Source organism: Hoplias malabaricus, chromosome 1, assembly GCF_029633855.1.
Source record: "Hoplias malabaricus isolate fHopMal1 chromosome 1, fHopMal1.hap1, whole genome shotgun sequence".
NCBI lineage: Eukaryota > Metazoa > Chordata > Actinopteri > Characiformes > Erythrinidae > Hoplias > Hoplias malabaricus.
The window spans coordinates 25,871,048-25,896,868 of record NC_089800.1 but is presented as its reverse complement, the minus strand read 5'-3'; the positions used below and the strand labels follow the sequence as shown (position 1 = coordinate 25,896,868).

At 39.8% G+C, this 25,821-nt stretch overlaps 1 long non-coding RNA gene across 1 annotated transcript in view; it reads right to left on the bottom strand.

The window, feature by feature from the left end:
* Positions 1-13,076: 13,076 nt before the first annotated feature.
* The window catches only part of LOC136664256 (uncharacterized), a 37,528-nt gene continuing 24,783 nt past the window's right edge, over positions 13,077-25,821 (bottom strand). Inside the window, exons 2-3 of the long non-coding RNA XR_010795100.1 lie at positions 20,341-20,401; positions 13,077-13,934 (exon numbers count right to left, since the gene is read on the bottom strand). This is a non-coding gene — a long non-coding RNA (uncharacterized lncRNA). The remainder of the gene's footprint in view (positions 13,935-20,340; positions 20,402-25,821) is intronic.

Here is a 25,821-nt window from a genome sequence, read left to right as displayed (position 1 = left end):
TCTTTTTGTATTTTAAATGATTACTATTCCTCTTCACATTCATATTCATATGAGCAAAACATAAAGACCATTCACAGATAATTGTTTCATGACAACACTGATGATCTCTTAACAACAACAACAACAACACATGCCAAGGTCTGGGAAGTATTAGATGATAAGAAAACAGCCAATTACCTTCTCTTTTATATCTACTGCTATAGGTCTACTTTGACTAGACCTACCCTGCTGTGGTCAGAAAACCTGTCTCCAAATGGCAAAGCACAAACTGATACTTCTCAACCACGAGCCTTAAAATCTCAAGATATATGGACAGTGTATCCCACAGCTCCACCTAGTGGTGAGACTATCTTAGAAGTTTTGGTGGGATACAAGAGTGTATGATCAGTTACTTGCACATAATATTTAAAAAATGCTTTGCTATAGTTACAAGATGATAATTTTCCCTCCATAATTCTGCATCAGTGTTAGATGAGCACTGAAATCTAAATGTAACAGGAATGGCAGAATTACACCCAGTGTCCATATCTTCTCTCTTATAGATAGAATTTACAGCAATTAAGCCTTAAGGGCTCACTATTGGAGACTGATGTAATAGTCATCTGCATTTTACCCACATGAAATGAATAGATGAAATATGCACATGAATAATTAATCAGTTAGCAAAAAAAAAAAAAAAAATAACGAAGCTCTTAGATTTCATAATGTTATTTAATAAGCCCAGTTAGGGGGCGAACTAGGGTCCAGCTGTAAAGTCCAGCATGTTGCCAGACACTGGTGAGCAGTATATCTCTGTGTTTGAATAATGTGCTTGTGTGGATTTAGTCATTTTTCAGCTGCTCAATGCATCAGCAGTACACTATGTGGCCAAGAGTTTGTGGACACCTGCTTGTCCAACATTTTTTTCTGAAATTAAGGGAATTAAGGGATCATTTGTCTCTCATTGCAGGAGTGCCAACTTCAGCTCTTCTGAGAGGGCTTTAGACCAGATGTCTGAACATTGCAGTGGGGATTTGATGACATTCAGCCAAAACAAAATTAGTGAGGTCAGGATCACAGATGCTGCTCCAACTCATGCTAAAGGTTTTTTGGCAGGGAATTGGAGGTAGGGGGTTTGGAGTGAAGGAGCAACAAAAAACGAAAATTGCAAAAATACTTTTGAAAGGCAAGGATATTATGGTTTAGGTTTCTCTTCTTTTTTTAATACATCTTTTTCTTTTTATTAGTGCTGGGCTGGTGAAATTGACTAATCTGATATATTATTGATTGATTATAAAGCTAAATGAATGGTTCAGTATTTAAAAGCTGAAGGGCAGTGGCTCAATAATAGTCTAGTGCAGAAACTAATATAAATCTAAAGGACAGGATTGCAAGAACATTTTAAAAGTTTAGGTGTTGTGTCAAAGAAATACAAGGCCCTTTTTCCCCATCTTTCTTGTAATCAGTGATAGCGTGATTATCTCTGTTCACATAGACAGGTTTGCTTTGTTATATCAGTTCATAAATCAACATTTATTCATTGTCTTTTCTCTCAAGCTCTATATTTGAGATCATTCAGTCAGTCATTTTCTCCAATGATGCTCCTTCGTGCTGTTAAACCTTACTGAAAGTTGAACACACAACTACAGTCATAACAAGCACTCACATGCCTTTATAGAAAACATTGTAACACACTGATGAACTGGCTGATTGATAAATTAAAAATAATAATAAATAATAATAATAATAAATATCATTCTGCTCCGTCTTTCGGTTTTATCCACAGATCAATCTGAATAATAAAACTAACTTAAGTAAAGTATTTTAAGACCTGTTTTGCAGAGCTTTAGCATGGAGTATTTACCCAAGAGGGAAAAAAAGGTTTTAAAAGTATGTTCTTCTAGTGCCATTGATTTGTCCCATATAAATATGTTTTAAATAATTGTAATCAAACAACATACTAATAAATGAGGGTGGGTTTTGGCAACAGGAAGGTAAGAGGCATTTATAATTTGCACATGGCAATTTAAGTATAATATCCTGTACATAAAATTAACACATTTAATTATAACACAATTAACTAACCCTACAATGGTGCCCCAAAGTAAAGCCTTTTTTTCTTTAGTTAGAGAAAATGACTGTATCATTTTTCCATTGCAGTACATAATTGGACCTTAAGATTCTTGCTGTTCCTTGACACAACCTTTGGACGACAGTACACATATATTACAAGCTGTTGCTTAATAAGTCTTAGAACTAAATGGGCGCTTTACTTGCAGCATCATCAATGAGAACAATACTGAGCCTCAGTGGAGACTAAACTGGAAGAGATTACAGCTCTAGTGTTTGAAAAGAGCTTTAGATTTCAGATTAAGGTCACAACTTTAAAGCATCATACACTCTCAGAAACACGGTCACTGTAGGGTTAAGGGTTCATCTTCAGGACATTCAAGGGAAAGTAACTGTAGCATATTTTTTATTGCAGATTTGTAAGTTTGATCACTGTCTGTCTATCTATCTATCTATCTATCTATCTATCTATCTATCTATCTATCTATCTATCTATATTGTCATTTCAGCCCATTCCAGGGTGTGTGTCCCTACCTTGCACCCAGTGATTCTGGGTAGGTTCCAGATCCACCGCGACCCTGAACTCAATAAGCGTTACAGACTATGATTGAATGTTTGAATGAATGAATATTGTCTTTTCAGACTCTGTTAGCGGATAAAAGGCTGAAATAGAAATTGATATAGCTTAAAATTTGGTATGTAAATTCAGTGATATATTAATAACTTTAAGTAAAAAGGTGTCTAATGAATATAATTGCAAATAAATAAATAAATAAATACATAAAATGTAGTAACACGCACAAGAGTTTTAGTTCCTGTACAAACACTGTACAAAGAACGCGACTTCACCCTCAAATGTACAGCAGTGGTGCAATATGGTTTTTTATGTGCTTTAACTAAGTACCGAGGGCAGTGTAACTAGTTAAAACTCACCTCTGCAAATGAGAGTTTACAAAGTGTTCAACCCCTTTTAAGAATCACACTCACACGATTAAAAAAAACACAGCAGAATTTTAACTGAAATAATTAACATTGTGACAAATATTCTGAAATAAGGAACATATAATAATATTTTGTACTTTAAAAGATGAACAGAACTTCACTTCCTCAGCCACCAGGGGGTGCTACTAGTGCATGTTCGGATTATAGATCTAATGCAGTCGTATTTGACTGTTTATTTCTATTATCTACTGTATATACCAATTTAGAACTTTAAATAAAGGTAAAAATCAGTATTGTAACAGATTTCAAAGACTACAGGCTGGCATTTAATTTGAAGAACTACAAAGGGTTGTTTTTAACATATTCATGAAATCCCAGCAGCTGTGCCCTGTTCTTGAACTAAATTGACAGCTATGAACAACACAAAGTTTGACAGGTTTACTCTGATCAAACACAGTCTCAGTCTTTCTCTGTTAGTTTTTCTGGAGAAAGCAGTTTGTCCCAGTAAAGGGAGGTGTGAATATCTGACAATATTAATAATGTCGCTGTACACCAATCAGCCATAACATGAATGCCATCTTCTTTACAGAGCACATATGATATGGCGTGTTAGTTTGTGTTGCACTGGTAGAAGTGGATCAGACACAACAGTGCTGTGTTTTTAAACACTGTGTCCATTCACGGTTCACTCTGTAGACACACTTACCTTGTTTGTCCACACTATATATGTAAAGTCAGAGACAGGAGGTCATCTGTTGCCGCATTAGTACTTCAGTGGACACAGGATGCTGCTTATAAGACACTGATGACTGGATATTTTTATTCGATGGAGCATTGTGAGTCCAGGACTCTCATAACAGTGGTTGATTTCTCTGTGGTGGGGGTCCTGACCATGGAAGTGAAAGGGGGTCAACAAAGCATGCAGAGCAACAATCTGTGCTTGTAGAATCACAAGGTGCACTTTTGGTCAGTGTTAAAATGGACAATGAGTAGAAATGTGGTCATTTTAATGTAATGGCTGATGTGTAAATAATATTAGCTAACGGCTTTGCCATTGAGGTGAAATATGTTTGTATTTGATCCACTAGATGGCAGTGATGCCACAACATTGAAATAAATTCATTCATTCATATCCTTAACTCGAGGCTTCGTAAATTCTGAGGTCTACAAGCTTATAGCTTCACACCCAGTGAAGGTTTTCCCCTTCTGAGGGAAATTAGGATTTGTGTGGACAAAGCATGTCCAATAAAACCAAAGGATTTCATAGTTTTTAATGACTGCGTTTCTAGTAATTATATCCATCACAAACACATTGCTATGAGAGAGAGAGAGAGAGAGAGAGTTCTGTCTAATAAAAAGAAAAAAAATCTTTTCTTACCACAGTGCTCTTCAGTAACTGAATTTATATATATATATTAAATGTAGGTCCTGGGTATAGGTTTGTGCTGATCACTAAATGCCTTTGGTTTGATAAAACATTGATATACATTTCTGAGGTTCGGTGTTGGATGAAGCTAACAGCTAACAGCTAACAGACGTTTGACTGAGGGGAGACTGAGGGGACAGTTATGATGTCAATGCGATTGTTAAGATAGTCCTACTGGAGGTTGCTAGGTTGGACAACGTACAGAATTCATAACTCTAGAGCCTTTATGGACTACTGACAGCCATCTTAGATGTCTGAGAGCATATGATTTACTGTGGCTGAAACAAAATATTTTATCTCCTAAAAGGTAACTTTAAAGTAGAATGAAAAAAATACTCTCTGCCTTTTTGAAGTTTCCAGTTCATTTGGACCACTTCTACTTATCCATTCATCATGAAACAGCACAGAGCAAAGAGCAGCTGGCATTTTCAAACTATGCTAAAGACTTAAACGTCAGACATTGGAAATGTTTTATCTAAGACACCATAGCAAAAAAAAAAAACAGTTAACCCAGACTGGATTCACTTTCTGAGACAGAAATGTTCCCCTGAAGAGCTCTCTTTGCTCTTGTGTCCCATCTGAAGTTGGTTTCAGCTGAAGGAGGATGCATGAGTTACTGTAGAGAGTGACAGGTTTATTGTTCCAGTTGGAGACACGGATCTGTGCATTATACATCACATTTACTGTGGTATTGACAGTAGTTTCCATCCTAATATATAGTGCAGTCTGTAAGTAATTTAGAGTGGCAGAGTTTTTGTTATTTTGGCATTGATGAAGTGTACCACTGACTTTTATCTTGAAATACAGAATGTCGGATTTAGTTCGTGTTGTGTTGACATCGTGGGGTTATTATAGAAACTGCTAAATTAGTTCATGCACATGCAAGTATTTAAAAGATGTAGAGTCTACAATATTTAAATCTGCGTTCTCTCTACTGTCAGTTGTTATGAAAGCGTCTCGTCATACATGCCACAGTATTTTTAAACGTTAGGACCAAACAAATGCCAGTGCCAGAAAAACTATGCCAAAAAAATGAGCCTGGCAAAAACAAAGAGACACAGCAAAAGCACAAGGTGAGTCAAAATCAATGTTTGGTTAAGAAGCAAGAACATGCTGGTGAGCTTAGCAATAACAAACACAATGCAAGCCACAGATGACCACAGCAGTGGAGCACTGAAACCATTTAATCGTAAAGAAGGGCAAAACAAAGCAAAAATCCTTTTCAGCATGGAGACAAACAGAGGTTTTTGTTTTAATACACATGAGCATCTTTTATTTATTAGTTTAGGCTTTTGGACCAAATGACATTTAACATACAGTTCAAGCAATAGTAACAGAGTAATAGAAAAAAGCTGTTTATATAAGCAAAGCCTTTTTAATGAACAATTTGGTTTGGGATTAAAGATGTGTAAAAGCATTCTTAGCATGGTTTTGTCAGAGCAGCAAACATAAATGGACTTCTAAGGTGTCTATATGGAATATGAAAGTCCATATCCCTGGAAAATGATCAGGATAAATGTGTGAACTGAAAGTAAAGTGAAGAAGTTCCCAACATTTCAGCTGAAGTACTTACGGAGAAATGTTCTTGTGAGTGCAGTGAGAGTAGAAGCTAGTGTCGGAACAGGTTTACGTACTTGGCCGGAGCTATTTTTTTTACAGGGATTCAGGGGAAGAATGTGCTGCTTTGTGAGTTTAATACTGGGCTGGCAGTAACAGGTAGCACGTCAGCAGGTTTTGATGAGAGGAAGGAGTCAAGGTGTTTACTGCTCACAGATTCAAAGTCTTCTTTATGGAACAGGTTCCGTGCTCAGCGCTGTGGTTTCAACAGGTCACTTCAGTTCACACACAGGCCAGAGACATTTAGCACTCGCTCAGCGCGTGTTTGTTTCTCTTGTGTTTCAGAGTAAGTAAGTGACCTCTTCCCCAGCGCACAGTTCAAAATAAGAAACTCTTCATGGTAATTGACTTTGAAGTACAGAAGGAAAGACTATTATGAAGATTGTTTTAGTATTTCATTTGAAGGACTGTACAATGTTTTCCACCATAGAATATACATCATTTAACCTATGAATTTAAAAGATTTTTTTGAGAGTTCCCAGTTATATATTTAACCATTACCTTTCCAAAAAAAAAAAACACAGTAAAATGTTTTTTAATGAAATGTTAAACATAAAATGTAAAAAAAGTAGAAAACAATGAAGAAAACAAAATACTCTGAACACAAGTTTCAAAGTGTATTTTTGTGTGTTAGGATTGAACTAAAATGTACTTAACATAAGATACATTTTTGAAGAGTAAAATAAAGTGTAAAACAAATCAAAAGGTGATTAAAAATGGTACGAAAACATCATGCTCAAAATATGTATTTGGTACAATGTGCATTCTTTTTTAGAGTTAAAACTATTTATGGAAAATCCACTATTTTGGACATTACTGTAGTTTTTATGTGGTTGGAAGACACACCTTGCAGTGTTGGGTAACAGGCCGTTTCAGAAGACAGCTCTCAGTGGAATGTGCAATTAGACCAGGGGCTAGCGAAGGGAGAGACCTGGGCATCTCTCCAGAGCTGAGGCCCAGAGCTTCAAAACACCCAGAGCTTAAAAACGCCTGAAGCTTGAAAACATCCTTAACTTCAAAACATCCAGAGCTTCCAAATATTCTGGTATCGAGACATCTAGAGCTTCAAAAACATCCTGAGCCTCAAAACATCGAGTATCAAAATAACTAGAGGTTCAAATATATTCAGAAAATTAAAATATTCTTAAATAAGAAACACCCAAAGCCTCAAAACATATAGAGCTTCAAGAAATCCAAAGTGTCCCAACTTGGAGTCTCTAAACATCTAGAGTTTTCATTACATTACAGTGAACTGTGTCTTTATTGGTGGTACACACTGTGTCATTGTTCTGTATTAACCCTGACTTCTACTACTTTAATTATAAGTTTTTATTATTCTGTTGTAGCGATTTTACTAAAAGATGGTAATGACTCATACACTCTTAACACACCACTATACACCCTAAACCCTTATTCCTTTTCTTATTCTTACTCTGAGGGAGTCTTTCCTCGCCGCTCTCGCCCTTGACTTGCTCAAAAGAGGCTTGAAAACAGATCTCTGTAAAGCTGCTTTGTGATGACATTCATTTGTGAAAGCGCTATAAAAATGAAATCAAACTGAACCTTCAAAACATCCAGATTTGTTTGCATCAGAACATCCCAAATGTTCCAAGACATGGACCACTGCAATGATTTCAGTGCTACATTTCAACAAATATTTAGCTGAACCCAGTAGAAATGGTCTGAAATGGCTGGAGGATATTGAACAATCTTAGGGTTGCTGGGGTTGAACGATTGCTTGTAGCTGTGAAGACAAAGGAGGCAGAAAGCTGCACCGTTGAGAGGATTTTGGGAGATAGAGTGCATTTTTGGAATGAGACTCCATGAGCATCTCCTTCTCTGTGCTCTGTGGAGCGTGGCAGAAGACAATGAGCCATGTTTATGAGGTTGATTTACAGAGAAATGAGGTCCTTACACCAGTTTACACTTCAGTGTCACAGGGCTGCACACAGAAGTCTGTCTATACTGGCAATTTACTGTGAGCTCAGATTTACATATCTCAGCATGAAGCTCCTCCAACAATTATACAATCAAAGGTATTTTTGGCTTTTGTCTGTGCTTGGTTGCAGTCAGGACTTCTTTACATCACATATTCAAAAATCAAACTGATGTTGGGTGATTCTGCATGATTCATGATGTTGGATGATACATTTGGATCACAAACACCACTTTAACTTATCCCAAACATTGGATGAAGCTCCATCCATGCAACAGTCCCACTGCGGCCCAGCTGGTGAGGCTCATGCATCTCTAGCCAACACTTGGCATTAGGCCTGTTGACCTTAGACTTGTGCAGCAGCTCCAGAGAATCCCCTTCTATCAGTGAATGCTTTCTAAGGCTATTAAATAAGCTCTGTGTGGAAGTGAAGGCCGGTGTTTCTTTTAATAAGCAGAATTCACTTATAGGTGTCTAAAAACTATTGGTCATGTAAAGTACTGGAGGCAAATTGCATAAAACCCTATTAGAGCAGACTAACGGTGGAAAATGACCAGGAATGGAGATATTAAAGCAAAGAGCGACAGGAGAGAAGGCCCATGAAAAGATAACAAAGAGCTCTTCAGCTGTCAGTAAGGTTTGACCCTGGTTTTGCATTTTAATACCCGACTCATTCTCCATGACTGTTCCTACAAAGCTGTAATAAGCCATGCTTCATGTCGCGGAAAAGTTATTGTTGAGAAACGGAGAGCTGCATTGTGCTCATGCTCTTGATGAATGAACAATAAAGCAACTGTGGCCAAGGGAAGGTCAGTGTGTGTGTGTGTGTGTGTTGTTTTTTTGGACATCTTGCGACTAAAAAATTACATTAGGTATTTAAATGGAAACTTTATTCCTTTGTTTAGACCAACAAAGTGAATAATTACTATATTTATTTACACTATAATAAATACTCTGTCTGAGGCAATTCCAAGCACATTTTGTGATGTATAATAATAATAATAATAATAATAATAATAATAATAATAATAATAAAGAGACTTTATAATCACAGGGAGAAAAAAGAGTTGAGGTTTTGGCTCTGGCTCTGAACAGTCGATAGTTATCTGAACCCCGACACATTTTTTAGTTTGGTTTACATTTGTATGAGTTTGTTTGTGTGTAATTTCCTGCTCTTCGGAAGGTCTTCTTGAACTCTCCTGAACATCCTTTCTGACCCAGAATGCTGAGTTGCCTTCTTGAAATGGAAGAATGGACAGAAACACATTATATTGTTCATTCTTCTTTTTCAGATGTTAAACACCACTCTCCAGTCTGACTTTTCCTGTTTCTTGTTGGAAATTATAAGTCAGTTACAGCTGTGATGAGCTATGAATCTCGTTTTTAGAAAAAGATTTTTACAACTTGAATTTTAAAAACTTTCCCTATTATGACTGTATGGGAAATATATTATGGAAATGAAAATGAATCATGTAAGAAATAAACAGCTGTAAGTATTATGTGTGGATTTAGGTGTAATTAGGTATAATAGTTAGAGAAGTAGGGCTTGGGATAAGCAGGTTGCTAGCTTGATCCCCACGGCCAGTAGGAAAACTAGGGGGTGTGGGATGTGAAGGAACACATTATCTCCGCCCTCACACAATGTGACGGACAGCGGCTGTATGTTTAGTATGATGTTGTAAACACAAATAAAGGATAAAAATGCATAAACATGTTTTTAATATGACAGCGACATTATACAAATCCACAAGTATAAAGGCAAGGAACCAGTGTATTTGTGTTTACATATGTGTAGGTACGTAAAGGGCTTTTGTCCTGCCGTCTGGAGCAGTGTCTGCACCCCCCCTCCCCCACTCAGCCTATTACCATTCAGCTCTCGTCCCCTGGCTTCCCTCAGTGGAGGAGAGTACTGAGAAGTGTGACAGAGAGATGGATGATTACACCCAGGAGGATGAGGAGAGGCTGGGCTAGCCTCCTGCTGTCTGCTCCTATCATTACAGCCCTCTACTCACTGCCAGTGGTGGAAGATACTCCTGCTGACAGTAAGAGCTAGGTAGAGTACACCGTGTAACCTTTCAGGACACAGTTTAAACCAAGTCCTGGAGTAAACTTAACAATAACGATGGTGTTTCACCAGTAACAATCAATTTAAGGCGACTTGGGATTCATCTAGATCTGGGATATTTATTGTTTAAGTAACAGGATATTTGTTGCTGGAAATAATGTTGACAAAATAATTGTTATTGTGTGTGACGGGATCCAAATGACATAGTCTTGAAGGGTTTACCAGTTTGTTTTTTTTTACAATAGTTCTGCAAGATAAGAAAAAATCATAAAGAAAAGACACTCCAAATGTTGTTTTAATCTTATGTTGTTCATGACATAATTCCTTCCACCAGAAAAAGTAGTTCCAACAGCTCAGGGGAAAGACAGACTTGTTACATAACACACACTCACACACACACGAAGCTATTGTCAGATATTATACTTAAATGCTATACTTAAAAATGAACACTGTCAGAATGATATAGAAAGTAATTCACATGCATTCTCAGCATTAACAAGACCAAGAGTCAAAGATAATGGCTTTATTTCAGTATTTTTATTTCTGTTTTCATGATTGAAGGGACAATGAAGTACACGTACAGCAATCATATTAGTTCCAAATGTGTGTGTGTGTGTGTGAGCACATGTATATGTGCATGTCTCTACTGAGGACCATATTGCTTTCGCCCCTCTGAGATTTGCTGGCTGCAACTGGCCCCTTTCTCCTTAGTATGCGTCTAATAGAGAGTGTCTGGTTGTATTTGGCAGGCAGTGTGGCAGACAAGAACTCGGTGACCTCTCAGCTCATCTGTAGGGGGACGTGCTGTGTGAGGAGCTTCACTTACGCACACACGCGCACAGGCCAAAGACGGCCTGTAAATGAGACACACGGCACTCTTTAAGCGACGGCCGTCCGCATACGTTGCCTAGAACGGCCCTTACCTCAGGCTACGTCAGTTCAGACTCCAACCACATATCCACTGTGTTATAACAAACTTAGAGTTTGGCACCGGACTCGTCTGTGGTGAACCAACATCTCGTCCTTAAATAAAGGGTACATGCGCGTATGAGTGCTGCAACAGAGCACTTAACAGTATTTTGCAAACAGATAAAATTGATGGCAAACATTCCATTAAATTACCCCTATAATTACAGCCGGGGGAAGGCAGGGGTTTGTGTATATGAGCCATGCACTGAGGCTTCCCCCTCTGATTAGTGGCAAATGCAGTCAGCACTAAAAGGAAAATATGTTGGGTAAAAATATGACCCTGCGGTCGGGTATGTAAAGGAAAATTGACATACATTTTGTCTTAAGAAAACTCTGAAAAAAGATATTTAAGCTCAGGAAGGACTGTAGTTCACATCTAATCTATCAGCATTTCGTTCATTTCATTCAGGTGGGCATGTCTTTAAAGACCCGAGGCTGTATCTCACTCCCAAATCCCTATGTAGTGCCCTACCAAGGTCATGAAATGTGTGTGATGTATGATGCACTTATTGCATCATGTTCGAAATGTATATTTATAGTTTCAGGGGCTAATGTAGCGCACTACCTAGGGAGTAAGGGGCCATTTGGGGTACTGCCCAAGACGGTTCCAATTGCTAATGCAACGGGTCATCCAGTCAGCCCAATGAATCATCTGCATCGATTCCCATCAAGAATCCAGACTGAAGTTGACAACCTGTAGCCCTATTTAACAAGGCACAAACCTCATGGTCATCGTTGTCATGGCAACCTCCACCTAAGCAGTTCGGTAGAGGGCGCTAAAGAGGTGAAGAGGGGCACTGATAGGGGGAAAATATTGGTGGTGTATATACACACTGTTCTGAAATCAGTTTTTAATATTAAACCTAAATGTAGTTAATTGGCTACATAGGAGCATGGTGTAAGTAAGCAACATATAATCTGCACTGAACTCTTCCTTTAAAACATGATTAGATACAGTCATGTAAAAACATGAAGCATTCTCAAGAGTCCGTGTCTTAAACTCTAAATCACCTTGTCCTCATGAATTAGTCAGGGCTGTTAGATTTTATTATAATTAAAAAGACACACACACACAGAGAGAGAGAGAGAGAGAGAGAGAGAGAGAGAGCTGAGATTTCTGGTGGCTGTCTGAAGCCTTGCTGCAGTGTCTGAAAAACCAGACATCAGGAAACTCACCTTCTCTCCAAGCATACGCGTGTGTGTGTGTGTTTAAAAGAGAAAGAACCAGTGCATAGCTTTGTCCCCGTTTGACACAGCACTCACAATTAGGAAATGTAGACAATAGACCACCCCTTCAGCACAAATCCTTGTGCTATACCATTATCTGCCTGGATCCTTTGCCAGTGAAAGGCTTTCCTTCGTCTCACCTTGGTATGACAACACATTTCAATAATCACTCCAATTGGGTCCAGTGCCAGCACTGCACTAAAGAAATTACTCCCCATTTCTTCTTTTGCTTCTTTATTTCCAGTGAAACGGCGCATCGCAATCCCTAACTCTAATGATTCCTGATAGCATGCTTTTGTGTAGAGTGCATTTTATCCCGAATCTTCCTCTGTGTCTAATAGCTAGTGCCATTATGCTTTTATAGGATGGTTAAGATGAGCGAGACCTAAGGAACCCATAAAGGATGGATTTACCAGAAGAACAGGCGTAGAATTTTGAACAGCACTGAACTTTTCCAAATGCTTGTTTTGACTCTTGTTTAAGTGCTAAGCGCCACAGGTCAAAGCTGAAACAGGCTGTAACTGGTTAATATTACATTTCCTCACCCTCCTCACCTACACAGAAAGCAGGAGCACACACTGAGCACAAACTGAGTGCACATGTGTTCCAGGCCGTCATGGTACAGCACACACTCATCCAGTCACTCACACACACCTGTGGACATCTTCTTGGACTGTGGGAGTGAATTGGAGCACCGGGAGACAACACAAGACACAGCAACGGTAACTATTGAATAAACAAGTCCTACAAAACAATATATAAAGCTTTGTAGATTATATTATTTCAAATATGTTTTTTAAAAAAGTGACCAGAAGAAATATATGGAACAAATTTTTTTACTGCAGTTACATATCATCAGCAAATACACATCATCAGTCAAAACATGTGTGCGCCCCTTGTCAAGGATGTTTTATTGATATCAACTGTTGTTTTACACATTCGCTACAGAGAACACACATCATAACAAAACTGGTATTAGTAAACCCACACAAATGTGCCCCAAACAATAAGACACCAGAAATGTCAATGTACCCCAGGTTGCAGAGTGGTAGGGAAACAAGGTAGGGAAGTACTCCTCACTGCTGTTGGACGTGGAGAGCGTGAAGCTGAGTTGGTTGTACACACACTCTCTGTGTGCCAGTGCACTGATGTGTGCCAGTGCGGAGGCAGACAGACAGAGGCTGGCATTTGGTACAGTGGGCATGCCCCGCTGAGCTGAGCTCTTCCAGCCTCGGAGTGCCCTCCCTCCGTCTCCCCTGCTTTGTATTCATATTTATGGAGGATGGCTCGGCTGTTGCTGGGGGGGCTTATGGAACAGCCTCCATTAGCTGCAAACTCACAGAGCTTCGGGTGAACTTTAATAAATAAATAAATCCCCATTGCTGTGCTTAATGAGAGATGGTGGAAGATCAATTCTGTTGAGGTAGCAATTTTAGGTGCTTTTTTTCCTCCTCCTCCTCTTCACTTTATTCTGCAGAGCCTTTGATGGAAGGATTGGAGAAGAGCGAGGAGGAGAAGAAACCAGGCTCATGATTTGAACCAAATGCATCTGCTGAGCTCACTCTCGGGCCGTATTAGATCAAGTCTGTCTTGATTTGTAAAATCCTTTTTTTTTTCGGCAGGGAAAAGGCACAGTGAGAAGCAGCTGTGTCGATTTCACACTTCGTTTATGGAGAGACGCAGTTGGGCTTTGTCTGTTTGCACTAAAGAAATATAACCTTAATGAATATGATAAGCTTTAATTAATATATATATATATATATATATAACATTATGTATCAGAATTAAATTACAATGAATATTATTCACTTTGTTTTTTATGTCTATAACACGTATAAGAAAGAATACTATTCATGAACAATAGTATACAAGCAAAACTGTATTGTGTATTGTTTACATAACATTGATAGATAGCTAGGAAAAGAATAGAAAAGAATGATTGATTAGATGTAGAATTTGTTATGGGATTTTTCCACCTTCCGTGTTGAATGTCATACTGAACCAATTGACCCTGTGATAATTCCACAACAAAAAAGGCCAAGCTGCTTTTAATTAATGGACTTGCACTCTTACATTCTTCCCCAAACTATTGCAAACAGCATTTAACTTCCCTACTACATTCTCCATCTGCTCCTGCCAAGACGATGTAATGGAAACCATATGCCTGGCAGCATGCAAATCAAGTGTATTACATTCATATTACATTCCTGTAAATTCTTCTTTTGATATACTCCATAATGCATTAGCTCTGCTTGTGAAAGAGCCACAAAATACATATCAGGTTTCAAAAAAGTGCACATTTTCCAGGAACATGTCCATCTGATTGCGTTCAGTGAAAGTCTACCAGAGTATCTCAATAAACTGATATGCTTTGACTAGAAAGCCAGTCCTTGTGTGAGATTCTACGCAGTTTCTGTTCTCTTACTTTTGCTTGTTTTTATCTGCTATGTACAAATGAACAAACAAACACAGAAAGACCGCAAAGGCCAATATATGGTGGGTCTACAGTTTTCAGTAAAAACGGCAATGTTCCTGATATATACTTAAGTAGACATTCAGACATTACCTAAAATAAAGGCTTGTAATCGATGCTTGGCTTGGAACAGTCGGAACTGATTTGTTTCGAAAGGTTCCTAACTTAAGGAAAGTAAAGCTGGTCCATTTTTATTCTCACTACAATGAACCTTTGGTACCTGCATTTATTACTTGTCTCCTTACGCAGGCAAGCAGCTGACCAGTAAATTGACAACTAATGACTACGTATCCCCTGCTTTCTGAAGGACGGCTTGTGGTCAGCGTTGCTTAAGCCCTCCACCCGGGTCCCAAGCTCCTGACCCGTGATTTTGGTAGCAGAGCTCACGAGTTAGGGTCTCAGGGAACAGGAGGAGGGCAGCAGCTGGCACCCTTCTTTCTTCTCTCGCCAACGCTGGGGCTGGACGCTCCCTTTTCTGACCATCTAACGTCTACAGAACCAGAGGAGCTTGTCTGCAGTGGGGTTATGAAATGCTTGCCTTTGTCTGCGACTGTTGCTTCTTTCCCTGCGTAAAGAGAAAAAAAAGAGGGCAAGAGACGAGAGAAATACCCTGCCTCTTTCAGGCTTCCGTGCCGCAGACTCTGCCGCTTATCCCTGCTCACGAGGAGCTTATCGCTAGTCCAAGGAAAAGCCTGGACCACTCTCAGACAGTGCAGAGAGATGCGATGCTCCAGAGAGTTAGACATGAGCAATGGAAGATTACACAGTGTGATGAGGATGACAAGCACAGGGTGAAAACAGGAACAGAACAGTAGAAAGCTGGTTCCAGACTTGCCAGACTTTTGTTTCCCCTTTTTCGGATTCGGACTGCAATGGACCAGTGTCTCTCTGCAGTCGCTGGTCTTTGTGAGGAGAGGAAACACTCCCCCCCCCCCCCCCCCCCCCAACCTTTCGCTGTCTCACTCTGAGCCAGACGCTTGGTCCTTCCTCTTTGTCCTCGCTGCAAGCTGCAGGGTCATGAGAGTCTGCCTGTGACTTGCCCTGCCCTCTAACCCTGCTTACATCTGCCAGAAGCTCAAGGTGATGACCGTCATCCCCCAGCCACACACACCACACACACACATACACATATGCATGAAACTCAGGACACACCAACCTTATGTCTAGATACACATCAGACACATAGAAGAGTAGTGTATATTTTCAATTAAAGTGCATCATTCCTTCACCCAAACTGAACCCCAAACTCTGGTGCCTGGCTACACAGGAGCTGCGTGTGGCCACTGTAACATTTTGAAAGTACTTTGGCCAAGAAGACCAAGCAGACAAACAGTGCCTACAGATGTGCTAAACAGCTGCCGGGACTATAACAGCAGTAAAGACCCCCCCCCCCCCCTCCCCTCCCCCAAGCCATTCCGCCACCATTACTTAATTTGCTTAATATGCTTACTGAAATCTTTCCCATCTGCGACGGCAATCTTGTCGCTCGCCTCTGCCGAAACAAAAGTGATGTTATACTCATCACCTCTCCAGCTCCTCCCCCTACCCTATGAACCCCCCACCCCACCCACAGGCTTACAGCCCCCTGCCCTCTCCAGAGGCGGAGTGGGGGGTAGGAAAGAGGTGACTTTCAATGGAATGAACAGATTATTACTAGCCGTTCCCAATTTACCTCTGGCTTCGCTGGCCGAACGAGACACCATCGCCACTGCCATCCATCTTTCAGGGAGAAATCAGGTTTGGAGGTGAACACGGAGCTGGTTGCTGAATCAGACGCAGACTGGTCTGAAGATGGGGGTTGGGGGTGGTGGGGGGGGGGGAGTTGGCGGGTGGAGTGAGCAGGTAGGTCCCACCCCTACGCCTGCTGCCATTGGCTCGCAGCAGCCATCCGTCACTCTGTCCTGCAGTGTCTGGAGGTTGCGGAGCGTCTGCGAGACTGGGGCTGCTCCTCAGACATAGGCGAATGTCTGGCGGTTAAAAAGCCAAGACGAGCGTTTGTTTCATAACCTCTTGCTTGTTTCCCCTCAGTGACCGAGGAAGTCTCAGTTCTAACTAGTGGCCGGAGTCTGACAAAGACCAGTCTGAATCTATGTCCTCTGCCTTTTGACAATCAATCTCATCTATAGGTATACGGCTCAGGAGAGACTGCCTCTAATTAACTGAGGAAACTGGAAAACCTGCTAGAGTCAGAAACAGTAGAACATAAATCTCATGTGTTTCAAGCATAATGTTGTCGGCTTTGGTCTTAGACTTCATTATCATTTAGAACACACACACTCTCTCTTTCTCTCTCTCTCTCACATTGTCAGTGACACGGGCATGACTTTATACACCCAATTCTGGCGCAGTGCATCCTATGATTCAATTAATTCCCACGATCATATGCTGCATGTCCCTGCAGTATCTAGGGCTGCTCAGTGGCGTATACTGCTCTAAATGTCAGAGTGTAATTTCCCCTACAGCACATAATTCAAGTCCAAGTCCACTTCCCCATCCCCCAGACTGCAGACACTAGAGTCTGCACAGAACCAAGGGAATATTAAGGCAAATGAAATCAATGAAAGCTTTAAACTAGTGCCTGCAATCAATCTATTACGGCGGCTATCTCAGAGTCTAGGGGACGGCTGACCTCCACTCTGACCTTTGGACATTAGCTGTGCAGTACGGAGCATATTTCATGTTCTAACGAGCACCATTCCTGTCATTTCTGACAGATTTGAGACACTGGGGTTCATATTTCTTAAAGGGGAATTCCGATATTTCTGTAGAATTCAATTATTAAAATGGGACTAAAATTGTTTTGAGTGATTTGATGTCAGATGAATGTTTACTGTGTGGTGGTGATAAAAAAGCAAGGGTCATAAAGTCTAGGACAAAATTACAGCCAGGTTTTGTAATACCTCAAATGACCTGCGGTTTTACAAATGGCTCAAGTTTTCTATGTAATGGTAAGAAAAGAAATGTGTGTTAAATACAAAAAAACATGTTTTCTATGGTTTAAAATCACTAATATGCCACAGTCCTATCTCAAAATGGGCATACGTGTATGTAAAATTTAATTCTGTAATATTATGTTTGAAGTATCAACTGCCTGTGAGGTACGTTAGAGGCATTATACCCTTTTGCCGTCTGGTTCCTGTCACTATCACAAGTTTCTCACATTAAACCATTCTGGATAAGTTCATCTGCCCTCTAATGATTTACTGCAGACATGTGGAAAATAGGTGCACTTCCCCTTTAAGCAGCTCTCTACGATTTTATCACTAGAAACAGGAGAAACCGAAACCATGCCCCTAGTCAAAGGAATAAATGCATGTTTAAGATCAGCCTGAAATGTGATGTGTGCAAACATTAATAACCATCCAGTCTTGTCACAATGAACACTAGACCATTCTGTCAGCAGCCCAGAGCCCTCCAGGTCAATGCCATTGATTTCTGACTGGGGTTAAAGGGCATGTCTGCATTGATCTGTGAAGGTCTCTGACACAGCAGCAAAAGAAGCAGCTCCAGACAAATCGATGACACCTCAGAGCACGACACACACACACACACACACACTGCTTATTTACTGACCATTAAGTCAAAGCCAACTCTGTGACTCATCTGACCACACTGAATCTAAAAGGGGTTTGTGCAGAAGCTTTACAGTTGCATAGTCCCCTACTGGTCCCTCTCCAGAGCCAGCCATTTCAGACCATTCTCTGCAAGACTGCCAAAGCTGTGTGTGAAATTCAGCTACCATTACCGAAATATGCGCTTTCAAAATGGGAATGTAAACTAAAGGGCTTTAATACACATGAACTAATTTGTGGGAAAAAAATCTTCATTTTCACTGGAGATCAACGTAAAAAGATTTCATCCAAGTAATTTATTCAGCAATGACATGGAATGTATTGGTTGGCACCAGTAAAAACTAACAAATTCTGCTTATGCTATTTTTTTGGTTGTTGTTCAGAAATACACATAAACACAGTTTAAAAATAATGTACACATTATTTAAGGTCAAGCTAAACATGGAACCGCAGGCCACTGATCCTGTTCGATGACTTTAGTGAGCTCCAAGGAAAGCTAGAAGGTTGTACAGTTAACTCCCATGATGTAATTCTAAACCATACAACCTACTACCTCAACCCGGATACACACACTTCCTCCTGATCACACTCTCATAATCAGTAGTGTACTGAAGTCATCACAGTCAGAAATCATGATCAATAAACATAATCTTTTATATAAAAAAGGAAACCAAGTTATGAGCTTACACACCCTAGCACTGTGATTCTGTGCCCCACTACAGATGCATAACATGGCCTTCAGAGCAAAAGCTTGTATTTCCAAAAGATATCCAGAAATCTTTAACAAAACACAAAAATTACATAAAAGACTTGAAGATGGCAATTGTATGTATACTGTACTCAGTTTTTCCATGCAGTTTTCTTGATTATTTTCAAGATTTTCTAAAGCATTGTAGGTCATTCACAGGAATAAACAGATATAAGCTAGGAGCTGGTCTACCACAGAGACAAAGACCCATAGAGACGAGCTTGTGCTGTTGACTTTACCACAAGATCGGATCTACGGGTTAATGACAAGTGGCTCCACACTGATTCCACTCTTATTAAGAGTCCACCATTTATAGCATATTAAATCTGACCTTATCTTAAGCGTATTACAATAAGAAAAAATGTCTTACTCTCTCTGACTAAACAAAACCTTGGAACTTCAAAATGATGACTTTGAACTTTCACTAAGTTTATTTAAAGTTAATGTAAAGTTATAGGGCGTTTTCACACCTGCACTTTTCTGGACTCTGGTACGTTATCACCCTTGGTGAGGATGTTTGTGTAGGTGTGAACACAGTAATCGGACTCAGAAGTGGACCAAAACAACCGCCCTGAGATCCTTGAGAGGAGGTGGTCTTGGTCCGGTCTCAAACGAACTCTGGAGCAGTTAGTTTTTGGTGAGAATGTGATCTGTCCTCGATCCGACCCAAATATCAGGTGAACTCCTCTAGTTTGAACTAAACGGTTCCCGTAGCCAGGGGTGTTTTACATTATGGGATGGTATACTGCCCAAAAAATTGTCAGTGCTATAAACAAGTGCAATTGCTGCCGTGGCTCCATGTTAAATTGCACAGAAACATGCACGACTCCACAACACAGGAGCTTCTTCCTGTATGAATTCTCCTGTTCTTGCCCCATATAGGTCTGACCAATAAGCGAAGAGGACGTTCTCACATGGTTTCTAGTGACGCATTTTGGTGCGCTTGGATTTATCACTGTGTGAAAACACACTACAATTAGAGGAAAATGCTCAATCTCAAGAATAAAATCTTGTGAATTGAATCGGACCAGAGCAAACAAACTATAGGTGTGAAAACACTCTTAGTGGATCATTTTAGACCTTTTTAAATCTAATACATGAAATGTTGACAAACCGTAATGAAGCTTGAAATTATATAAAAGACTTTTGTAACTTTTGTAAGAGAAAAGAATCAACAGAAATGTCAAGGTTTTGTTCCAACAAAAAACTCTAGGAACTGGAATGCAACACGTTTATCTAAAGTTCCTTAGGCATTTTAATCTGTTTATTAACTGATTCATTAACTGAATATGCTTTGAAATAAGCTAAGCACCTACCTTGAGGCTAAGTGACCTCATATGCTTGTGATCATCATCATCACCAGTCCTTTATTGTAACCTGAAAAGTAAAAGATAACATTAGTATGAACTGTGCCAAAGCAGTGAAAACCATTTAAATATGTCAGTGTTTAGCACTGTTATATATGTTATATATCGTCTCTGTCCAACGAAAAATATGCATCTTCCAAAATGGTAAGTTCATGTCTATGTAAAAATTTTGGAGCATTTGTAGTTGTCCATTCATTATGAAATTATGAAACTAAAAACCATTAATGGAGTTACATGTTTTTTATTGGACTGCGATGATATATTAGTCATTTTAAAGTATATCAACTGTAATATGGTAAATGGCTGCTTGATTCATGTCCTGAATCATCCTTCCCACTTCCATCGCTGAGATTCCCATGATCATTCTTGCAAAATGTCATCATCAACGAATTGAGAAGTCCTCAGCTGAGTGTTAGACAGAAAACAGCAATGCTGTCTGAAGAGTGAGAGCAAAGCCGTTCTGTGAGTGGAGTACTTGCTGCTAATTCAATTACAGCAACTTGTTTGAGGGTAAGCCGCAAATTATTGGTCGCCTCTGGACCAAGTTTACACTTGAAAATGAAATATTGAATTGTGGGAAGTCCCCTCATTGACTCATCAGAATCAAAGTAACAGAATTAGCTTTAAAACTTTTTTTTTTGTCCCCCATCCATAACACACGCTATGTGAAAGATAACCCACGCTCCCTCCAAGTCACATGAAGCTCACTGTAATTCTGTAACATCACCTAATGGCTGTCCACATTGGCTAGCATCGGGCTGACTGATTGTGAAGGGGAATTCAGTGACATTGTACCCTCTCAGAGAAGGTGAAGCCAATTATACTCTCTTGGACTCCCACTCTGGAGCCACAGGAAACTTTTTACATCAATTTAACAACCCCAAATTCCATGTACTCTGTCCATTCTAAGTCATACTCTGTCAGACATGATTTTGTAACAAGAACACACAGAAGGGAACAACTGATTAAACTTTTTGTGATGAGAGTAGCAGAATCCACCACAAATAAGGGTATCCCTAGCAGGGAAACTCCCACAACTTTGGCTAATGTTACCCAAAAGTTCTAATAATGTCTTAGTCTAACGTTCAAAAGGTCATTTTAATTAAAATGACAAACATCATTAAAATGTTTGTTGAACAATAGAATAAAATGTTTTCTTTAAAACTTCATTAGAAATTTTGGGTAACGTTAGCTACATTTTGGAAACTCCCTGCTAGCTATGCCCACTATGACTATGACCTTTTAATGTTGCAGAGTTCAATCATTAAAACAAGCAGAGCTAAATTAGCATTAGCTAACAGGAATGTTTTCTTAGCAAAATTGATCATTTTTCTGTGTTACGTATTCATACATGACACAATTCTACATGTTTACTGGAGTTTTCAAAGGGGACTTTATGCTAACTTACATTATATCTATCTATGAGTTAGCGACAGCCTTACTGTCCACTTGACCATGTTGATGAGTGCACCCCCAGCTCTACAATCTGAGCTCCGCATTGGAATTGTTTCAAAATTTCACACTCGGTTTATTCTCACCATAAAATTGTCAACATTCCCACCATACGTAGCCAAAAATCTTACAAGTTTGACCCCAGATGTTCTATTTTCCTCATACAAGACCACGTCTGGCAACAGAAATCATATCACAGCTTGGATTAGTGTGTTGTTCATGCTCTTTTCAGCAAAGCTTTCTAAATCGCCAAACCAAATGATCAAACAAGTCATTCTGTGGGTCACACTGTAGGCCAAACTGTGAGGTTTGACTTGTTGAAATTGCTCAAAAGAAGGATATGTTTATATAACATTTACATTAAGCTTAACATAACCTAGAAAAATTAAAGAATGAAAGGTTCTTTAGGGAACTTTTAATGAAAGATTTATATCACCTCTCAGGCCTGTGGAGTTAATGTACCTCATGCCTATGGCGCATACCCTTAATCAGTGAGACACCTAATGCTTAGATATTTCCACGTGTGCAGAATTGCAACAGATACAGTATTTAATATCCCTCATGTAACATCCTCTGATAGTAGAAGCCTAATTAAGCTTCGTGAAGTGCAATAACTATATGGAAAAAATAGGAACCTAAGGAGGCATTTATCTGGGGAAACAATGTGTGGATGTGTTGGCCCGCACACAGGCTATTTGCGCACACACATGGAGCGAAGTCAATGGTGCCATTTATCTTAAATGAGAAAGTGCAAGCAGCAGCTGAGTGGGAGCGCTCACGTGCTGTTTGGCCACAAGGCAGCGTTACATGCTTCGCAGAGTCACTCGGTTCGTAGCAATTACTCAAACATATGACAGGACTCATGACTCGCACACTCCACCGCATTTTACCCAGTGAAAATAAGCCTCGGCAGGGCCTGAATCCTATTAAAGTTGCACACACAAAAAATACAACTCTGGCAGATGCATCGCACTGTTCTCCAACATTTCTGAGGTGCATGGCTCTGAATACACCAACATTCTGGATCACTTTTATGAACAAAAAAATTGAAAAATGGGCCTGTGTAGACCTAATTCTGGATAAACAACTGTGTTAATGGGTTCATGTTGACTGTTTCAAGCCTCACTTTTATTTCTTGAGGCCAATTATTGACTTCTTGCCTCCAAGAGTGACTGGAAAAACTTGGAATATTCCTATCTCGCATTTCAGCATAACACGAATAGACTCTTTATTATATTTCTAATTATAACAGCTAAATTACCCAGCAGCCTGTGAATTTAGCACATAATTATGTTTAGCTTGTGTTTATGGCTTGTTTGTTTTTGTTTTTCCTCATATCTGAAACAGCGAAGCCTTTTTAGAAACACTAAGGCAGTGTAGTTTACCTAAAGGTCTCGGTTATGTATGGTCTACGGTTTGTTTACTGATTTGGTTGTTGATTTACTAAGAGATGCATCCACTTTAAGAAAAGGTTTCTCCTCGAGTAAGACATAGTGACTTCAGCGAATTGTACGGTCACTGTGACCATGCCTCCTCCCCTTGCCATCTACATCCAACTTTTATGAAAATTTAAATACAAGCCATTTAGAAGGGTGTTCATTTATTTGTTAATTTTTCATAACTACTTCATCCTGGTCAAGATCATGGTGGGTCTGGAGTCGACCCAGAAACATTAGGCGCAAGGCAGGGACACACCCTCTGTGGGGCACCAGTCCATTACAGGGTATCTCACACACAAAGTCACTCACACACTGACACCTCTGGGCAATTTCACACAGCTAATCAATAATGTCAATCATAATTTCATAAATGATCAGTTATGTTTACTTCACTGATGTACTGCCATACCACTTTCTCACCAATCTCCATCAGCAAACAAAACAGCCATCATTTAGACAGGATGATGGAAAAGACAGGACTCAAGCATTGCATGAGCCATGACGTCAGCCTACAGTAACATAAAACACATTGCAAGACAAAACCATGTAGCAGTTTGAATCCGAGGCTGGATTTAACAGAGCTAAACACCTGCGTGCGGCTATCCGTGTCAGAGGAGGAAGGTGTATTAATGTGTAATTTAGTGTAAACAACACTGTGCAGAAGCAGAAAATTTTCACTCTGACCTGTCCATGTTCCACCCCTCAGCATTAACTACAATAGGAACGTAGTGCCATTTTTCCCCCGCTCTCGTCAGTCACTTATTTGCATCTTTTGTGGTGTGTTTAAGCCTTGAATGGACCCAGGGCGAGGAACCTGAGGTGAATTAGAAGACAGCTTTGGTCGGGCCCTCTGGAAGAGGACCTGATACCACTAACCCAAAGAGAGCTAGAGATTTGCCTGGGAGACGAGCCAAGAAAATGACTTTGTTTGACCCAGCTGCCAATCAATCTTCCTGCTCTGTGCCAGACTAAACACGGCCACTATTTTAGCGGGACTTGTTGGCGGCAGCTGCTGGATGTGAAGCTGTGGGTAGAAGCAACGAGGGGAAACGGAGTGGGGGTCCATTTAGGGTGGGAGAGAGAGAGAGAGAGAGAGAAACGGGCACAGCAAACATGCAACCTGCACTAGGCCTCACACATGGCTCAAATGCTTCTCTCACACACTCACAGTAGAGTGTCCAAAAGAGGCAAGTCTCAGAGATTTGAGGAAGTCTGAAAGAGCACAGCCTGGCTCCAGAGTGATTAAAAGCAATCAGCAGAACAGAGAATAATTTATAGGTGGTGTCCGCCCTTAGGTACTGCTGCATTCCTTGGTGTTAAATAACATAAGTGTACTTTCTTATCATTTAGCACTCTCAAAACCACAGGCCTCCACCAACATTTAGTTTTTGTCTCTCTTTTACAGTACTGGACAAAAGGGCGAGACAAAATAGCACTCTGTATTTAATATCATTTTCATTAAAAAATCAAAGTATACTGTAATTACCAGTAAATGTAATGTATTTTGGAGCATTAGAATTATAGTCCAGTGTTAGATGTGTTCTGCTTCACATGACCCTCTAAATCCCAAACACATTCAGTGAAGTTGAGGCCTGGGCTCTAGGGTGACCTGTGTATTGCTTTGACTTTTTTCTAATTTTTGGTCTATTTAATATATTCATTAATGACTTCTCGAGAGCTAAACATCTTTTTTAAACCCATAGCACTGAGATGCTTTGTCAAAGTCGAAGATGGACAGAAACGGGCCTGAACCTTTTCCGAAATGAGCTAGTTTTTTATGTGACTGTGCCATAAAAAATTATTTTGTATATGTATGTCGGTAATAATGTATAATGTAATAATGTCTGAAGATTTTTGACTCAAATGTCAATTGTAATTTGGGCACAATGTAATTTATCAAAAAAGTAGCTCTACTTAAACATTCAAAGCAAATATTATTTACAATTTACAAAATTGTAATAAACAACAAACCTTACTGTATAATTAAACTTTAAACAAGTTCGGACGCAGTAAGGTTTCTTATTTGTTTTGAGAAAGGAACAAATCTTCAGTAGGAACCACAGTGAGTGGAGCGGTTCCGAGGGAACGTTAAGACCGCTTTCTGATTGGTAGTCGCCGTCACGTCACTGCTCATTTGCATGCATTTGAGCAGAGCTGAATTCCATCACGTCACTGAATCTAATGACTTCCAGTCGCCGTGTCGCTTTTCGGTGTGCACGCGCTTTAACTGTGCGTCGTTGTTAAGGGTCCCCAATTTCTCTATCTTTTAACTTTTGTTTTATTCCTGCTTGTATGACTTTCAAATATTACCGACTTAAATCAGAAACATCCCATGAAAATTAAATTCTTTAGCTGCTCTAACAAACTATGTGTGATCCTACAGTATATTCTTCTTTGAGTATTCATTTTAATATCTCGCTGTGGAGCAGCTGATCCTATCCGTGTATCATTAAGCTCCATCTTTCTGGATCATGCATGCCTGCTCAAAGCTATTGTGGCTGATAAAATCAGAGAGGGCTGCCTAGCATCAACACACCTG